This window comes from Lissotriton vulgaris, chromosome 6, assembly GCF_964263255.1.
Source record: "Lissotriton vulgaris chromosome 6, aLisVul1.2, whole genome shotgun sequence".
Taxonomy (NCBI): domain Eukaryota; kingdom Metazoa; phylum Chordata; class Amphibia; order Caudata; family Salamandridae; genus Lissotriton; species Lissotriton vulgaris.
In genome coordinates this window covers 538,234,310-538,254,282 of record NC_141694.1, presented here as the reverse complement: position 1 = coordinate 538,254,282, position 19,973 = coordinate 538,234,310, and positions in this window count along the sequence as shown.

Below are 19,973 nucleotides of genomic sequence, written 5' to 3'. Positions count from 1 at the left end.
GGGGAGGGAGTTCCATGTCTTGGCCGCCAGGTAGGAGAAGGATCTGCCTCCGGTGGTTGCTCTTCGGATGCGTGGTATGGCGGCGAGGGAGAGGCTAGTAGACCGTAGCTGGCGGGAGGGCGTGTAGAAGGTCAGGCGGTCAGGCGGTCGTTGAGGTACTTCGGGCCCAGGTCGTGGAGAGACTTGTGTGCGTGGGTGAGGAGCCTGAACGTGATCCTCTTGTTGATGGGGAGCCAGTGCAGGTCCTTCAGGTGGCCGAAGATGTGGCTGCGTCGGGGAATGTCCAGGATGAGTCGGGCGGAGGCGTTCTGGATGCGCTGGAGTCTTTTCTGTAGCTGGGCTGTGGTTCCGGCGTAGAGGGTGTTTCCGTAGTCCAATCGGCTGGTGACGAGGGCCTGGGTGACCGTCTTCCTGGTTTCGGTCGGGATCCATCGGAAGATCTTGCGAAGCATGCGTAGGGTGTGAAAGCATGATGAGGAGACGGCGTTGACTTGTCTGGTCATCGAGAGGGAGGAGTCCAGGATGAAGCCCAGGTTGCGTGCGTGGTCTGTTGGCTTGGGAGCGGTGCCCAGGGCTGGGGGCCACCAGGAGTCGTCCCAGGCGGAGGGTGATGGTCCCAGGATGAGGATTTCCGTCTTGTCTGAGTTCAGTTTCAGGCGGCTGTTCTTCATCCAATCGGCGACGTCTTTCATCCCTTCGTGTAGGCTGGTTCTGGCGGTGTCGGGGTCTCTGGTGAGGGAGAGGATCAGCTGGGTGTCGTCTGCGTAGGAGATGATGTTCAGGTTGTGTTGGCATGCGATGGCGGCAAGAGGGCTCATGTAAACGTTGAAGAGGGTGGGGCTGAGTGAGGATCCTTGCGGGACGCCGCAGATGACTTTAGTGGCCTCGGATTGGAACGGGGGGAGGCGGACTCTCTGTGTTCTTCCGGCGAGGAACGAGACGGTCCACTCCAGTGCCTTCTCTTGGATGCCGATGTTGCTGAGGCGCTTTATTAGGGTGCGGTGGCAGACAGTGTCGAACGCTGCGTAGAGGTCCAGGAGGATGAGTGCCGCTGTTTCCCCGTTGTCGAGCAGGGCTCGGATGTCGTCGGTTGCTGCGATGAGGGCGGTCTCGGTGCTGTGGTTGGCTCTGAAACTCGACTGCGAGGGGTCGAGGGATCTGTTCGTCTCGAGGAAGGCGGCAAGCTGTCTGACGATCTTCTCTGACTTTGGCAGGAAAAGGAAGGAGCGAGATGGGGCGGAAGTTTTTGAGGTCGGTGGGGTCCGCTGTTGGTTTCTTCAGTAGGGCGCAGAGCTCAGCATGCTTCCAACTCTCCGGGAAGGTGGCGGTGTTGAAGGAGGTGTTGATGACGTCGCGGAGTTGGGGTGCGATGGTGGAGTTGGCCTTGTTGAAGACGTGGTGGGGGCAGGGGTCAGTCGGAGATCCGGAGTGGATGGTGTTCATCGTGCGGGCTGTGTCTTCGGTGGTCACCGTGGTCCAGGTGCGGAGGGTGGCGGTGCGGGGCGTTGGTTCGACGGTTGGGTGCGTGGGTGGTGCGCCGAAGCTGTTGTGGATGTCGGCAATCTTGCGGTGGAAGAACGAGGCAAGGGAGTCGCAGAGATCTTGTGAGGGAGTGATGTCGTTGTTGCCGGTGCTGGGGTTGGAGAACTCCTTGACAATGGTGAAGAGTTCCTTGCTGTCGTGGGCGTTGTTGTCCAGTCGTTCCTTCTTGTTATTCGGATGAGCTGGTGGTGCTTGCGGGTGGCGTGTTTGAGGGTGATCATGATGTCAGTGGTCCGGTCGAGGAGCCAGGCTTTCTCGAGGGTGCGGCAGGTCTTTTTGGAGTCCTTGAGTTCGTCAGTGAACCAGGAGGCCTTCTTGCTTCTGGGTCTGCTGGGAGGGTTCTTCAGTGGTGCGAGTTCGTCGGCGCAGGCGGTCAGCCACTGGGTGAGGTTGAGGGCTGCTTCGTTGGGGACCGTTGTGCTGGTGGGTGGGTTCTGGCTGAGGGAGGTGGTGAGCTGGTCGGCGGTGATCTTGCTCCAGCTTCTGTGAGGAACCTGTTGCGGGTGGTGGTGGGTTGTGGTTCTTCTGAAGCTGAAGTGGACGCAGCTGTGGTCGGTCCAGTGGAGTCCGGTGGAGTGGCAGAAGGTGATGTGCTTGCTGGATGAGAAGACTGGATCAAGCGTGTGGCCGGCGTAGTGGGTGGGGGTGTTGACCAGTTGCTTGAGTCCGAGGTTGGCGAGGTTGTCCAGCAGGGCGGCGGTGTTGCAGTCCTTGTTGTTCTCCAGGTGGAAGTTGAAGTCCCCTAGGAGGATGTAGTCGGTAGTATGCCAACAAGGCATACATGAAGCCAACTGGCACAAGATAATAATTACAAGGGAAATGTTTACATATGATGGGACCAACTGGACCACTGTCAGAAACATCACAAAGCACAATTAGACAAAATAGAACAGATCATAAACGAACACCCAATGACCACTGGTGATCACTGTACTTAGCATCAGCCTGCATAAGGCCACCTTTAGAGGTGCTCAGAACAGGGTGCGTAAATCCTACAACATGAAACGCATTTCCTAGCACCACATGTACTTAATAAAAAGGGGCCTGGCTCTGTACAATCCTCGCAAGATAGCAGTGATACACAAGCAGGGCAAGCCAACAGAAGAATGTGGCTCCTATCGTCCCATCTCATTGCTCACTGCAGAGGCAAAAATCCTTGCCAAAGAGTTGGCAAACAGGCTCATCCCCATCATCAAAAAACTAGTACATCCTGATCAATCAGGCGTCATGCCGGGTTGGAATACTACCCTCAATCTACGTTGCCTGCATGGAGTACTGGGCAGGGCAGACACTTTAAAGGAAGATACAGCACTGCTGTCACTCGATGCCAAGATGGCATTTGACACCATCAAATGGCCATTCCTATTTGCAGTCCCTGAGCGAATGGGTTTCGGGCCTAACTATATAAAATGAATTACACTCCTTTACACCAGCCCCAAGGCGCAAATAGTAATTAACCGACATATGTCCCGGCATATCTAGTTGAGTTGGGGAACTCTTCAGGGATGTCCTCAGTCGCTGCTTCTTTTTGCACTTGTTTTAGAACCACTAGTGGTGTGGGTGAGGGGGGTCCCCCTGATAAGGGGACTAACATGGACAGAACGCCACGAAGACAAAATCTATGCGGACGATATTCTAATATTTATAGCAGCCCGACTGCATCAATTCATTGCATCCTTCACATATTCCGTATCTTTGGCAACCACTCAGGATACACCATAAATTGGAATAAATCCATATTATTCCCAACCCACGGTCCTATACCAAAACTGCGAGGTCCACGTGGCAGCTGAGGGATTTTGTTACTTAGGGATCTATGTGACCCTCGAACCATCGCTCTTCTATGACTTTAATCTGCAAGGGTCCCTAACCTGCTTGCGGGCCGATGTTCGACATTGGCAAACCCTTCCCCTTACTCTCTTGGGACGAGCAGCTATCTTCAAAATGCTAGCACTGCCTCGCTTTGTGTATGTATTGAAAAATACCCCCTTCAAAGTACCAGACTCCTATTATAATAATATTGAGAGTGCAGTACGGACCCTGTTGTGGGACGGGAGGTCACCAAGTCATCAGACAGATTTATGGCTAATGGGGCGGGGTGGGCACCACAAAGCCTTATACACGAACCCCAAGCAGCAATACCTCACAGGCCCTCCAGCCCACACTATCGAAATCTGGCACATGATGAATAAAAAATTAGGGTGGCACAAGAAAATTACACAAGTAACCCCTCTCTGGGAGCCCAAGTGGCTTGGCGTACTGGGCACCTGCCCTGGGTTTAACAAGTAAGATTTAATTAGCATCTCATTTGTGGGAGATTTGTGGACTAAAAGCAGACTAATCTCTTTTACCGAACTGCAGAAGGAATATCAATTGGCGAAGTCTGAAACTTTTAGATACCTACAAATCAGTCATGCCCAAAAAGCCGCGATCCCTGGTGGGGAGGCTCTCCCAGAGGCGTCTCCACTAGAAGACAGATTGCTGCTCGACCCTATGCTCCTGAAGGCCATATTCCTAACCTACCAGAAACTGATTACTAATCGACCCGACTCATTAACACGCCGTAGGCAACAACGGGAAGCAGACGTGGGGGACCTAGAGGACGAAGACTGGCAGGATGCACTGTCCTCCCCGCCAGATAGCTATTCCCATGAGACTAAAATTGGTCCAACCTAAAATCCTGCACAGAGCCTGTCCCGTGGAACTCTGGTCAAAATGAGGAAGAGAACAGACTCACTTTGCCTCCGACACTGTTCCCAAGAGGGAACCTTCTTCCACATACTTTAGGGCTGTCCAGCTATCCAGCCCTATTGGAAGGGAGTTACATCCAGACTGGCAAGGGTGGGGGGGGGAAGAACTCTCCGCCTCCTCAAAACACTGTTTACTGAACATATGGGAGGCCACAGATCTAACTCACACTGAACAATCGTGAGTTACCTTGGGGCTGGTAATCGCTAAATCCAACATTGCACAAAAATGGGTAGTTGAGGAACTGCGGACAATGGGAAGATGGAAGGCGGACATGGATAGATCCATGATAGCAGAAAAAGACGTCTTCAAACATGGAGGGTGCCCTAAAAAAATGAAAACGCAAGTGAGCAGGGTTAACTACACATCGATTTGAGATTTGTTTGTCTTCAACAATTGAATTGCACCGGAGGGAAGGGGGTCGCGAGACCCAGCGAGAGAGGGGGGAGAGGTCCAATAAAGCTAGAAAAGTCTAGGATTGAAGTACCCTATGTAATGAACACCTGTGATATACCCGAGTGCTTATACCACTTGCTGTAATGCTGAGATTTTTTTTTTGTTGTCTCCTTAATAAAAAGAATATTTAAAAAAATAAAATCTTGGCCCGTTGACTACTCCCCCTGCCACAACTTATCCACACTGACAAATGCGGCTCATCCCAACCCGCAGTACCTCCCTGAACATCAGACGTCTCTACCATCTCATGGATGCCACTTCTGATGACTCTTTGGGGGCTGGGTGCATTTCCTTTGATTTGCGCCAAGCTTTTGATACCCTTAATTGGGAATACAGAGTACGATTCCCCCGGAGTCTCCCCTGTTGCTGCGCATAGCTCTCACGTACTGAAAAAAGGCCTTACAATACACAAATCAGAGATTCCCCACACCCCTAATACGCCACTACTTGGAATCCCCACACCCACTGGGCTGGTCACTAGGCTGAGTATGATTGATTGGTCACGGGAGGGGGCCCTCATAGTGGGGGCACTATTTGCGGATGGCCCGCTGATGGACCATGAGAATTTTGATCGGAAACAGAGTCCTGCGTGCTCTCTTTATTCTACATGCAGATATATTCAGATATGTAAAGAAGCACTGGACACCAGGTGGCAAGGAGCCTCCAATTTTATTTTTTTTAACACATTTTATTGGCATTTGCTCTTAAAGATCACATCTATGACATCTCAATGAAAATGCAGTTAACATGAACGAAAATGAGATCTTCGGGGTTCTTGACATTCACACTCTAACATCTGTCACATAATAAACAGTACAGTTTCACAAACCTATATCCTCCTTCCCTTGTCTAAGATGTTATATAACCAACATTGTAAGAGAATCGGTATGTGGCAGCAGTCCGTATATGTGAGAACACAAAACCATATGCAGCGTAAGGCAGGGTTTCGTACAATAAATCTAATGACTTCCTATGTCATTGTCTAGAGTCTCGTAGACCCTTTCTATCTGAGCATGCGCTAATCTTGGTCAACAATCTGCTTTTAGGACAACGCATCCTTAATGAACAGAGATATCAGTGATAATAGTGCATGCCTATCTGCTGTGTACTTCGTCACTGAAGTGGCAATATGTTCAATTGCAACCGGATCACCTAGTCCCCTCCATGTGTCCCCTCCCACCTCTATTCCTTGCTCTAATAACTCCCCAACTCTCTCTCCCCACACCCCCCCAGCAATGTACCCCACTTCCCTCCCCTCCCCTCTAGACGTGTCAGTGTGTGCCCCCCATTTGGGTGTAAAGGGATTGTCTGCATTACTCCTATCTCGCATTTGGACCAGTAGTTACCACATGGTAAGTAGCAACTCATTGCTCAGCGTGGGGCAGCATTTTGTAATCAATTAGTACTTAGCGACTTTTCTGCTCTTTTTTTTCCCGATAGGGGGTGTGTCCCAGGGCTATGCATAGGGGTCCCTCCATCCTCGTCCTCCTGAAGTGAGTTCCAAAGCCAATCTCTCCCAGGCCCTCGCCCTCTCTAATGCCTGTTCATTTCCTGTTCTATGTGCCATTTGCATACGGACCTCCCCCTCACATCACGCCCACTTACTAAACTCCTGCTTCCATTTATCTACGTTGGGGCCTTTGTTTTCCTTCCACTGAGAGGTGATAGCTCTTTTAGCTAAGAGGAATCCCAGGTCTATGAATTTACTCGTGATTTTGTTTTTTGAAGTGTGGGGGAACTATTGAAGGATGCATTGCACCATAGTGAGTTGTTTATCCCTCTCGGTAACGTTCCTCAACAGTGCCGTCACTCCTTGTCAAAATGAATCGAGCTCCGGGCAGGCCCATAGCATGTGCTTAAAATCAGCGTCCTTCTGTTTACATCTTTGACAGGCCGCAGATTGGGCTGGGAAGTATTTGTGTAATCGGGCCGGAGTCAGGTACGCGTACGCCCTATGTAGAATATGAAAATGCACCAGCTGGAACCGCTCATTACGCCTACTCTTCCAGGCTCTCTCCACTATCCCATCCCACGCCGGGTCAGGTATATCCATTTCTATGTCCGCTTCCCATTTTGTTTTCAAGCCTACCATTGGTGTTAGGGCTTCGTGGGTCATGCGCCTGCATAAACATGAGACTGCTTTTACTGTACCCGCAGCGACCACCACGTACTGACAGCCCATAGAGGTGGGCGGTTCTGTCAAGCCCATTTTCCAGTGTTTTTGAATTGCTGTCGTAAGCGCAGCATGCACCAAAAAGTCTCCCCTTGGTAGTTCGAAGCGGTCTCTGAGGTCATCAAAAGGCAGCAGGTTCCCTTCCTCGTATAGGTCCGCTAGGTAATATGTCTCGCAGTCCGGGACCGCTAGCCCCCCTTCCGCTCGGGGTCTCATGAGCGTCCCAAGCGCTGCCCTCCGTCTGCCCGAGCCCCACAGAAAGGAACTGATCATTCCCCGAAGCCTCTTAAAGTAGCTCGGGAGAGTCCTAAAGTCATAGAGTAATCTCGGCAGGGTCACCATTTTTAGGAGTGCCACTCGTTCAGCTACAGATAAAGGGAGGGTGCTCCAGAACTTAAAATTGGCCTTTGTACTCCTAATCGCCTTCCCTACATTTCCGTCTAGGACGTCTTTTTGGTCATGGTAAATCACCGTGCCCAGGTAAGGAAGACATCTCCCCTCCCAGTTCACCCCTTCTACCGATTGCAGGCATTCTCTATCCCCGCGAGTCGGGAAAAGGCACAATTTCGTCCAGTTGACTTTCAACCTTGCTAGGGCTTTCAGCAGCGATTTTGCACCCCGCAGGGCTTCTCCCGTACCTGCCAAGAACATTAATAGGTCATCCACATAAAGTGCGATATGGTGAACTTGCCCATATACCTCCAGTCCCTGGTATGCATGCCTCAAACGGGCGTGCGCCGCAAGAGGTTCCATCGCCATAGCGAACAACAAAGGGGAAAGGGGACATCCCTGGCGTGTGCCCCTACCTACTTTACATGCCTCAGATCACCCCTCCAGTTCGCGCCGTGGCCTCTATGTATAACAGGGCCGTCCAGCTCACAAAATCTGGACCCAATCCCATCGTATGCATGACATGGAAGAGGTAATTCCATTCCAGGCTATCGAAAGCCTTTTCGATGTCTACAGCAAATATCACTGCAGTGTCCGTCTCATAAGTGTCGGCCTCCAGAACATACAGGAGCCGTCTTATATTTAGCCCCATGTTGCAGGTCGGAATAAAACCGGACTGATCGTCATGGATCAACCTGGACATGTGGGGCAGCAGCCTAGTCGCTAGGATATTGCTCAGGATTTTGTAATCCAGATTTAGCATGGATAAAGGGCGATACGCCGTTCTATCCCAGGGTTGCTTTTCCGGTTTCAATAACTGGATAATGATCGCCTCCTTGGTGGATTCCGGTAGTCCGCCCAACCATTTGGCCTCATTGTAGAGCCACGTCAGTCGAGGCGCTAAGAGGTCTATATAAGTGAGGTAGAATTCCACCGGAAAGCCGTCGGATCCCGGCGTTTTATTCCGTGCCATACTTTTGATGGCTACTCTCACTTCCCTCACCTCGATGTTCCTTCCCAGTTGTTTCGCATCTTCCTCTTCCAGTTCCGGCAAATCTAGACCCCCCGTGAAGTTCACTAATTCTTCCACTGATGGCAGCACCCTACTACGGTAAAGCTCCGTATAGTAATCAAAGAACAGCTCATTTATTCCCTGCTGATCAAAACAGGCAGCCCCAGACTGATCTCTCAATTCTAATGTAACCGATCCGCGTCTAGCCGGGTTAGCCAACCAGGCCAGAAGAGCTCCCGATTTATCTCGCTCTGAGTGTGCCCGTGTGAGGTAGGCTTGTAGTCAAAGCACCATAGGCGCTCTACAGTTGCTGCAACTGTCTCCTTAGCGTCCAACAACTCCTCTTGTTTATCCGGACGTCCTGGACGCTCCAATTCTAGGGCACGCAATCGCTCATCTTCTCGTTTGATATCTTGTAGCAATGTCTTCCGGGCCCCTGACGCCGCCGATATAAAACTTCCTCGTACCACTACTTTATAGGCGTCCCATTCAGTGGTCACCGATCCAGTAGACCCTGCATTAAGTTGAAAATAATCTTCAATGGTCGTGGCTATAGTGGTTCGGAATACCTGATCTTCAAGTGCTTCTGGCCGCAGTCTCCAGGTAGGGATTCTGGGGCGCAGCCGCGTCCATTTCAACCGGGCCATCAGCGGGTTATGGTCAGAAATAGTGCGAGTCAGGTATTCGCTACTGCTGATTTCTCGATGCACTTCAGGGGAGCATAGGAAAGCGTCCAGGCGGACGTGCAGTTCATGAAGGGAAGAGAAAAAGGAGAAATCCCTATCTAATGGGTGCTGCGCTCTCCAGGTGTCAATCAACCCCCAATTCCGTTGCCAGGTAGAGCGCGCCACCGCCAGTTTACCCGCTGGTGCATTCGGTAATGGTGGGTGTGAGCGATCTAGATCTAGTCTGTGACACAATTAAAATCACCTCCCAGTAGTAAAGGCCTTACTAATACTGATGCCAATTTATGGGACAGCAATGAGAAGAAGGCTGGTTGGTCCACATTAGGTGCATATTAACATCCAAGAGTTATCTCCCGACCATCTAGCTTCCCCTGAAGCACCACATACCTGCCCTCCGGGTCTATCAATGGCGAGGTGCACTGAAAGGGAACTCCAGCTCTTACCCAAATAAGGACCCCCCTGGCATACGCCGAGTATCAAGTTTAGTAAACTTGACCCCTCCAACGGCGTTGGAGCGCCCTCCCCTCCCGTGCAGTGAGGTGGGTCTCCTGAAGAAATGCAATTTGTATCCCTCTACGTGTCAAGAAGGAGTGTATCTTATGTCGCCTATGCATGGTATGCATACCCCTCACATTCCATGTGAGACATGCATATCCTAGTGTGTGTCCCATTGCTGTTCCTTGTGTTCCAACCCCTCCCCTCCTCTGACATGCCTAGGTCCCCTAAATTCAACCCCACAAACAGAACAATTTAAACAACCCCAACTCCCCCTCCCCAGGACAGGCATCCACCGCGGCATCCCATCCAAACAATAAGCACGTAGAAGGTTTAATCAGTTCAGGTTGCCTGGAACTCCGATTCAAGAATACCAGGAGTCCCCCCGAGCCCCTCCCCACCCCTGTGTGAACATTTCCCTACTCTGGTCTCCCCAAGCAATTTCCCTGTCCTCCCCCTCAGCTCGATCCCCTCATCAGGCACATCAGACACCAAGTCCAGTGTCCAGGACTCCACCCCAATACCTCATAAAGACAGGCTGGTCGGGTAACAGTTCCATCATCCGAACACTCCATCCGCCGTTTGTGGAGTGACAAGTCCGTCTCCGAGAGCCCATGGCCGCTGCTGGAACCGGGGCTCTGCTCTCCACTTCTCTTATGCTCTGATGCGTTGCTGGCTGGGCTAAGAGTTCCCTGGCTGATAGCCGCCACCGCCAAAACCGCCCTGTCACATTCTTGCCGCCATTGTGTGGGGAGCTTGGTCGCTGTCTTGGTGATGCGGCAGGGGAGCCGGGTCGAGGCGAGGTCGCAGTTGTAGATCGTTCTCCAGACGCTCCACGAGCTTCCAACCAATCCCATGTGGCTTGAGGTGTGAGGAAAAAGTGTGAATTACCATCAGCATTGACCCATAATCTAGCAGGGAACAGCATTGCATAAGGAAGGTGTAGGGCCCTCAGTTTCCGCTTCACCGCCAAGAAGGAAGCTCTTTGGCGCTGCACTTCTCTGGTGTAGTCCATTTTACTGTTGCCGATTTTCAGATTTTGCAGCTCCCTTGCTCTCTGAAGGATGAAGTCGCGGTCACAGTAGTGCAGGAGTCGTACCACCATCGGGCGCGGTTGGGACCCTGGTTTTGGTGGTTGTGTCAGGACCCTATGCGCTCGCTCCAGCGCGTTGAAGGGGGAGAGGCCTTCAGGTGCCACCTCTGCTTTTAACCAAGTCTCCAGGAACTGTACGGCATAAGTTCCTTCCTCCCGTTCCGGAATCCCTATTATGCGGAGATTACGTCTGGAGCACCCTTCACTGTCCTCTGCTCCCACCACCAGCACTCTGACCCTCTGCACCACCTCTTTGAGCTGTGTTCGTAGGGTATCAACCGTGCCCGGAATGTCCTTCATGGTCAGCTCATTAGACGCCACCCCGTTCCTTGAGTTTCCGGTGGTCATCTCTCAGGAGAGAGAGGTCAGATCCGATGGAGTCCATGCGCTTCTCCAGGGCCTCCCTCGAAGCCACGATGGCCTGCATGATGTTGCCCAAGGAAGGATCTTGCGATTTCGTGAAAGCACTATTCCCTGGCGCCGATTCCTCGTCGTCCAAGGATTGTCCCGGGTCATCCAACCTCAGGGCCTCAAACCCTCTCTTTTTGGTCACTCTGCCCATCTTGGGTAGTACAGCGAGCGTCCGGTCTCTCAGCACCCCCTCCGACGCCGCGTTACTGGGCCCCTATGCCAGTGGTCGAAGCAGAAGACTAACCCCTGCGGAGGCTCCCGCGAAGCAGCTAATCTATGTAGTTCCATTCCAACCGTAGGTCTCCTATAGCTGGTGACTCATTGAGTTCGTGCTTAGTTTTTCCCCGTTGCGAATGTGAGCCTGGACAGCGTCTCTCAGGGCGCCTTGACGGGGGGGTCTCGCGCCGATCAGTGACTACAGCCGCTCGAGATTTCAGCTCTCACTGGCCTATCTGGAGGCCTCTTCCGCTCTTCCTCGTTATTCGCCCCACGCCTCCTCAGCTCCAGGGTGGTCCTAGTGGGACCTCCAGGGTGGTCCTAGTGGGACCTCATTAGTCCATCGCCTGTGGGTTCTTTGCTTTAGGTCGAGTCCACATGGCCCAGCTGGATCCCCTGGCAAGCTTGCAGCCAGTTGGTGTCCCCCAGTGCTCGTGGCCGACCTCAACTCTCCGTCGCAGGTCAAGCACCCTTGCCGCCGTAGAACTGCAGTGTTATCCCCCTCTCAGGCCCTCACGCTGCTCTCCAAGCACTGAAACATTGTGCCTCAATGTGCAACACGGGCGCCGCCATCTTGGGGTTAGGCACTCCACTGCTTGGACGTCTGTGGAGCTCCCCTGCGGATTTTATTTTCCCCCTCTCACTGTGGGCCTGTGTGGGCAGGTGATCTGCGCTCACCGCTTGCTTTGCTGGACCTCCACAGGCGCGCCTTCATCCAGTGGAGGACCGAGGTCAGGCGCTCTTCTCTCGCGCTCCGGCGCCATTTTGTCTCCGAGTTATGCTGGCAGCCCTGCGCTCGGTAAAAGTTATCCCGCGTCGCGGGAGGGTCTCGAATTCCTGCCGAACCGCTTCCAGTGAGGGCACTATGCTGTCCACAGCCCGTTTCGGGGCCGGGGCACCAGAAATTATGTCAGGATGCCTGCGGGAGTAGGGCGGCTGCGGAGGAGCTCCGAGGTCTGCTGCCACCTTCATCGGCGTCCAAGCCACGCCACCCCTGGCAAGGAGCCTCCAACACACAAACTGATACATGCTGTATACCTGATGGGTAAAGGACGCCACCTTATAAGATAGCTATACAGGGGGGCCCGCGCACACGCACAGACCTCCCTCATGATACTTAGAGAGAAGTGGGACAGAGACATGGGTAGGGACCTAACGGACAAGGACTGGTCCTCTCTCCTAGAATACCTTAAGAGGGTGCCCCGTAACGCCAAATTTAAGTTAATACAATACAATACATGATTCTACACAGGGCGTATCTCACCCCGCACCGTCTAAACTGCATGTCCCCCAATCCGCGGGTTTGCTCCCCAATATGCCAGGCAGAAGACGGGGACTTACTGCTGTGCCCACAACATAGGGGGTTCTGGTCCGAGATTGCACATATAATAGGAAACATAACAGGAATCTCTAGTTGGGACACAGTGGAGCATTGTATACTGGGGTTATACCACTGTTCTAAGTCACAAAAAGTGCAGCTCAGATTCCCTGACCTAACTCTACTTAAGGCGAAGCGCTCCATCACAATGAGGTGGAAATCAGCCCTTCCCCTAGCATTACACACCTGGCGGAGCAGAAAGTGTAGTCAACAGGAAGGAGGAATATCTGAATATCTGGTGCTGCGGAAAACACCGATCTCCATGGAATGGGATATGATGTTGGAGGCACTCAAGGCAATTGAACCTCCTATACCACACCACACCACACATAGGGCATACGCCCCTCCTCCAATGCGAGGCTGGGATTGGCTCCACCACGCGGCCCAAAACGTGGACCGGCGAGGTGGGCCGTACCCCTCTATATGGGACTCCAACACGGTGAATACAGGTGGACAAGGCTGAATCCGGGCCCGCATTATCTTAGTTGGGGGTGAGCCAGACTAGATGGAGGGGGTGGGTTGTATGGGATTGTTTTGTTAGCTTGACCTTGATCGATAATTAGCCAGTAAAAGATCTACTACAATAGGCTGATACTAAAATGTCAATTCCTGACTTTGGACGGCATCTATCTTCCAAATGTAATCTGAATATACTCATGTTCACTTGCTTCCTGTCAAACCGCCTATGTATCGACTGTATCAATGCTTTCGCACAACGTGACATTTCATAAAATTAATAAAGTATATAATTTTTGTAATCTTTAATGTTAAACCCTTTCAAAATTCATTTAGATTGGACTAAGAATTGGTGATGTGACCAATGTAGTGTCCTAAACCTTCCCCTAAATAGTTTAGATTGAACTGGGAATAGTGAATTTAAATTATTTAGTGTCCAGAACTTTCCACTAAATTGCTTAGATTGTAGTGTGAATAGTAAATGTCGCCCTTTTAGTGCCCAACACCTTACCCATAATAACATACAAAACAAATGGGTTTGCTTAATTTGAACCGCACATCACAAGGTTAGGCCAATTGTAATATGGACATAGGTAAATAACAGAAAGCAACTGTGGCTGGGGTGCTCCTAAGGTATATGACACCTACCCACCAAAGTGTCATTCAGTCCCAGGATTCAAATGAACCCAGGTCAAACATATATATGCACAACACCTGAGCACACCAATATCATTTCAAATTTAGGTAATATAAGTATTTTTCTAGCACAATCAGTAAAGTCTCAGCGTCCTATATGTTCTAAATCCAGAAATTCTCAAAGGAAAAACAGGGAGTCCAAACGAATCTTCTTAGGTTGAGGTCTGGTTTGATTTTAATTTCCACAGTTCACAAGAGAAAAGACAGCAGCCAACGCGCGTTTCGCCCTCAGGGCTTTTTCAAGGCTCTTTGCTCATTAATCCAGGCGTCTATAGTTGTAAATGTTCTCTTATATGCACTTATCTTGGGTGGATGGATGGAGTCCCCAAAATTGGCAGCAATATGTAGCGATTGATGTTCTGAATTAGGCGTTCCTATTCTCACATCAATATGATAGTTGTGGCCCCAATATGTAAAAACTTTTCCTATTCCAAAGTTAACATCCGAATTTAGGAATCAAATCCATCCTTTGTAATAAATGGTGTAATCCTTCCGAATCTTGATAAATCCAGAGTTGCACTCCTATTCTCCTTAAAGCACCACGCGTGGAGCCAGAAAGCACTTCTTCTTCGTCTGACCTTACCCATAATAGGTCACACTGGAGTGGGAATAGTAATTGCCACCCCAAATGGGTCCAACTTCCCCTAAGTAACTTACATTTAAGTAAGAATAGTAAATGTGACCTCTTTGTCCAGCACATTCCCCTAGATTCCTTAGACTGGAGTCTGAATAAAAATGTCACCCCTTTAGTGTCCAACACCTTCCCCTAAATGGCTTAGTTTAGAGTGAGAATAGTAAATGTGACAACTTTAGTGCCAAACGCCTTCCCCTAGGTGGTTTTGATTGGAGTGGGAATAGTAGACGCCACCCCTTTAGTGTCCAACATCTTCCATTAAATGGTTTATATTGGAGTGAGAATAGTAACTATCACCGCTTTGGTGTCTACAACCTTCCACTAAATCGCTGATATTGGAGTGGGAATAGTAAATGTCACACCTTTAGTGTCCAGCGCTTTCCCCCAAATAGCTTAGATTTGAGTGGGAATAATAAAGGTCAACTCTATAGTGTTGAAGGCCCTCCTCTAACTGGTATAGATTGGAGTGCGAATGGTAAATTTCACCCCTTCAGTGTACAAATTCTTCCAATAAATAGCTTTAACTGGATTGGGAATCGTAAATGCGACCACTTTAGTCATCAACACCTTCTACTAAATAGACTAGATTGGGAACAGTAAATGTCAACCATTTAGTGTCTATCCCCTTCCCTTACATGGTTTAGATTGGAGTGGGAATAGTAAATGTCACCCCTTTCTTGTCCAAACCTTTCTACTAAGGGCCTGATTACAATATCGGTTGGAAAACCTCAGACCTCCAGTCGAATCCCCCTACACCATGTCTTATGCCACACGCCCGACCAATTACAATGCCTGCTGTCGGAAGGGGAACCGTTCGGTCATTCCAAATCAGTTCCGACCAGCATTCGGAGAATCAGAGTCATCAGACTCGATTCGTAGAGCTCAACAGACAGCTTTTCCAACCAACCGATTATGATGTAGGATTTCGACAGCCTTTCCAACTCTGTTTCTTCTACATGAAAAGGCTGGCGGAAACTGACATTGGGGGCCCCTAGCAGGCCCCCTTCAACCGGAGTCCTCCGGTTTGGGGTCGAGGGGTACCCAAGGGACACCCCTGTAAAACCATGCACAGTGTGGCAGGCACCATGGGGTGCCCACACAAGGTGCAAGGTTTTCCACAGACACCCATTTTCCCCATGGGAGGCTGTGTTGTCAGTCGGAACACAGGCTCCCATTGAAGTCAATGGGAGTCCTTTGAAACGGTGTTCGGAAGCAAAATAATCGGTCGGGCGAGCCGACCGCGAGTAGGTCGGAACTGAATCCGACAATGAATCGCCCGTTTTAGTTTCGACCAACATCGTAATCAGACCTAAATAGGTTGGAGTGGGAATAGTAAATGTCACCCCTTTAGTTTCCAGCACCTTCCCCTAAATTGCTTAAATTGTAGTGGGAATGGTAAATATGACCACATATGTGTAAAAACCTTTCTCTAAATGGTTTGGATTGAAGTGGGAATAGTAAATGTCACCGCTTTAGTGTCCTAAACCATCTCCTAAATTGCTTACTATGGAGTGGGAATATTAGATGTGACCACATTAGTGTCCAACGCGTTCCCATAAATGATTTAGAATAGAGTGGGGATAGTAAATGTCAACCCTTCAGTGTCCCTCAACTTACCTTACATGGTTTAGATTGGAGTGCAGAAAGTAAATACCACCCCCTTTAGTGTCCAACGCCATCCTCTAAGTAGCTTAGATTGGAGTGGTAATAGTAAATGTGACCACTTTAGTGTTCAGCACCTTCTAAATGGTTCAGATTGGAGTGGGAATAGTAAATGACACACCTTAATCGTCCAAACCCTCCCCCCAAAAGTGGAAATAGTATATGCAACCACTTTAGTGTTGAACACCCTCCCCTAAGTGGTTTAGATTGAAGCGTGACTAGTAAATATCACCCATTTAGTGACCAAAACCTCCCCCTAAATAGCTTAGGTTTGGGTGGGAATAGTAAATGTCACCCCTTTAATGTCCAAAACCTTCCCCTAGATATGTGTGATTGGAATGGGAATAGTAAATGTGACCCCTTTAGTGTCCACCACTTTGATATGTTAAAATTATTTGTTGAGCGCACGTTCACCAGCGGTTTCTTGGCGCTTAGGCAGAGGGGCGTTGACAGAGGCGGAGGGAGGGGACTAGTTGTAGGCCTGAGAGAAAAGCCCTGTTTTAAGTGATTTCCTACACTGGGGATAGGAGGAGATTTGGCGCAGTCCCGTGGGGAGGGAGATCCAGAAAAGTGGTGCCAGGGATGAGAATCTCAGGCCCCTAAATTGTTTATATTGAAGTGGGAATAGTAAATGTTACCTCTTTAGTGCCCAGCACCCTCCCTTAAATGTCCTGGATTGGAGTGGGAATCGTTAATATCAATAGTAGATGTCAGCACTTTAGTGGCCAAACACCTTCCCCTATATTTTTTAGATTAGGGTGGAAATAGTATTTTTTACTCCTGTTGTGTCCAAAACCTTCCCATAAATGGCTTAGGCTGGAGTGGGAATAGTAGGTGTGACCACTTCAGGGTCCAACACCTTCCCCCAAAACAACTTTGATTAGAGTGGAAATAGTAATAGGGGCCATGTTAGAGTTTAACACCTTCCGCTAAATGGCTTGGATGGGGTGTGAGAATAGTAAATGACACCCCTTTAGTGTTGAACACCTTCATCTACCTGGTTTAGATTAGGATGAGAATATTGAATGTCACCCCTTCAGTGACCAAACTCTTCCCCTAAATAGGTGGGATTGGAGTGGGAATAGTAAATGTCACCACTTAATTGTCCAACACCTTCCCTTTAATGACTTGGATTGGAGCAAGAATAGTAAATGTCATCAATTTAGTGTTTGAAACCTTTCTTTAACTGGTTTTGATTGGGTTGGGAATAGTAAATTTCACCCCTTTATGGCTTGATTACGAGTTTGGTGGTGCGGCGCCGGGTCACCCCGCGCTGCACCACCAAACCCGTGGTCAGTCCGCCTGCAAAATTACAAGTTATTTTCGTGTCTGGTGGGCTTTTTTTTACGTTTCCACTGCAGTGCCCTGAAAATGGGCACCGCGATGGGAACGCCAAACAGTTCCTGCACAGCATGGACAGATAAGTCCATACCGTGCAGTAACTGGGGTGCATGCATATAGGGGGCACATGTAGTGCCCCCCTGCATGCACCACAGGGCACAGAGGCACAGTTTCCTCTTCGCCACAGTTTGTAGGAACCGCCCGAAAACTCATGGCAGAGATGAAACTTGTAATATTCTTGTTGGGACTGCAACAGTCCTGCCAGGCATACTGCGGCCTCCTAACTGCTGCAACACCACCAGGGAATGGCGGTTGCCCGGTCGGCAGCAGTGGGGCAATAGCGGTCCGGCCACCCTGTTTGTAATTTGCACGTTACTGTCCAAAACCTTCCCCTAAATAGCTTAAATTGGTGTGGGGAAAGTAAATGACACCCCTTTAGTGTCCAACACGTTCCCCTAAATAGCTTAGATTGAAGTGGGAATAGTAAATGTGACCACTTTAGTGCCCAACACCTTTCCCTAAATGGTTTAGATTGAGGTGTAAATTGTAATTGTTACCCCTGTAGTTTCAAAAAGCTCCCACTAAATGGCTTAGCCTGGAGTGGGAATAGTACGTGTGACCACTTTAGTATCCAACAACTTGCCTTAAATGGCTTAGATTAAATTGGAAACTCTAAATTGTCACCACGTTACTGTCCAAGTTCTTCCCCTAAATGGATTAGATTAGAGTGGCAATAGTAAATATTGCTGCTGATTCTTGGATAAGTCAAAATCTTTTTCAACTTTTTCTATAGTGTTTTGGGAGTAGAATGGATATGGGTAGAACTAGTTAATGATAGTAACAGTACTGATTTTTATTTTGAGGGTTATTTAGTCTTAGTTTGTACTCTCTTGTTTAGTAGGGTTGTGTGTTATGTCTGCATAGGGGTTGGTGGTAGTCTAGTGTTATTTTAGATATTATGTTATATTTTGGGTTTATTGTAGTTGTAAAGTAATGTTCATGTATTTGAAAGTATTTCTTTGTATGGATGGGCTTTACATTTTTAAATCGGTTTATGGATCAGAAGTCATCCCTTGGACTTGTGGTTTGTATGGATTTTTTTTTTACAGAAATTATTTTGGTTTCTAGAAAACCAATATTATTACTTTTCATTTCCTTAGATTTTTCAGGCATCCTGGAGCATATATTTTTTTCCAGGTTTTTTATGGTGTCTGGACTTTGGATTACTTCAATGGATTTTTTTTTTTTAATTAGTTTTCAGCACTTATTCACAATACATTTCAGCATAATAGACAAATACATCATATGGTCCCTGAGATTCACAAAAATAGTCCAATATGTTGATATTACATAACGGGACGTTGATCACACATCACGCCACATGGGGCCATATGATTTAAATAAGGGGAGAGGTAAGAAAAAATAAATAAAAAAACGTTCTCCGGGTATATCAATTGTAAAGTATTCAACACATGCCTATAAAGCGATGAGGTCATAATGTATGGGAACATCATTGGAGGCAATAAAAGATTCATAATAGTCCCCGAGGCGTGATTTGAACCAACAAAAGTGACATGTGTGGTGGAAGAAAAAGAAAAAAAAGAAAAGGACTTTAGAGAGTGTGAGGTCGCAAGGGTCAGATAGCATTAGGATCTGAAGTATATGGATGTGATGTAAATGGCATGTTCATTCAGTTGCGTGTCTCCTTCAGGTCCTATCTTACATTTAGCATAAGGTGTCATCCATTATGATTGCGTAAAAGAGGTGCTGTGTGATAAAGAGTTATTGACATCTGATACAATATTCATAACATCTAAACAATCGTGTCAAATGGAAAACTATTATGACACCAGAACGTAACCAACTAGGGAGAGAGGAGATGGGATAAAGAGGAGAGAAGAAGGTCTCCCCCCAAAAAACTGTAAAAAAATAAGAAAAAGGGAAAGGAGAAAATGGGGAATCAGAGAATTAAGAGGTGTCTGTGGGTATCCATGGAAGTATGTCTTTGGCTCCAGGGTTAGGGGGTGTGGGGGGGCAAGTGTCTAGTATAGTGCGGGACTCCTGCGGGGAGGGGAGCCGGTCCGTCTGCGGCTAACAAGCACCGAGGTTCCTGTATCAAGGGGGGCATTGGGGGGGTCACTGCCGTGTGAGTTAGCAGCGACAACTCGTGGTGTAGGCAAAGTGTGTTGCTCGCACGTACAAAGTGTTGGGCTACCAGAGGGGATATGTAGCACTCCGACCCACCCGTTACCCAGGTCGGGCTCGGAGGGTGAGACTGCCTAAGTGACTCCCTGATCTAGACACGCCTGTTGGAAGGACTTCAGGGTATCATCACATAGCTGCGCAATCGGGACCTTTCTCAGGCCCGCTGTTTCCTCTCTGTGGAGGGTGGCGCTTTCTGCTCTCGCCCAGTTTTCAAAAGAGGTATACCAGTGTTTTGCATGTGGGGGTTCACTGCTCTTCCAGTGCTTAGTAAGTAACGTTTTAGCCGTGATAAGCCCTAAATCCCAGAACCGAGCGGGGACTTTGTTATGTTTTGTTATCTTGTACAGTCCCAGTAGACAGGCTTCCCATGTGTATTGTA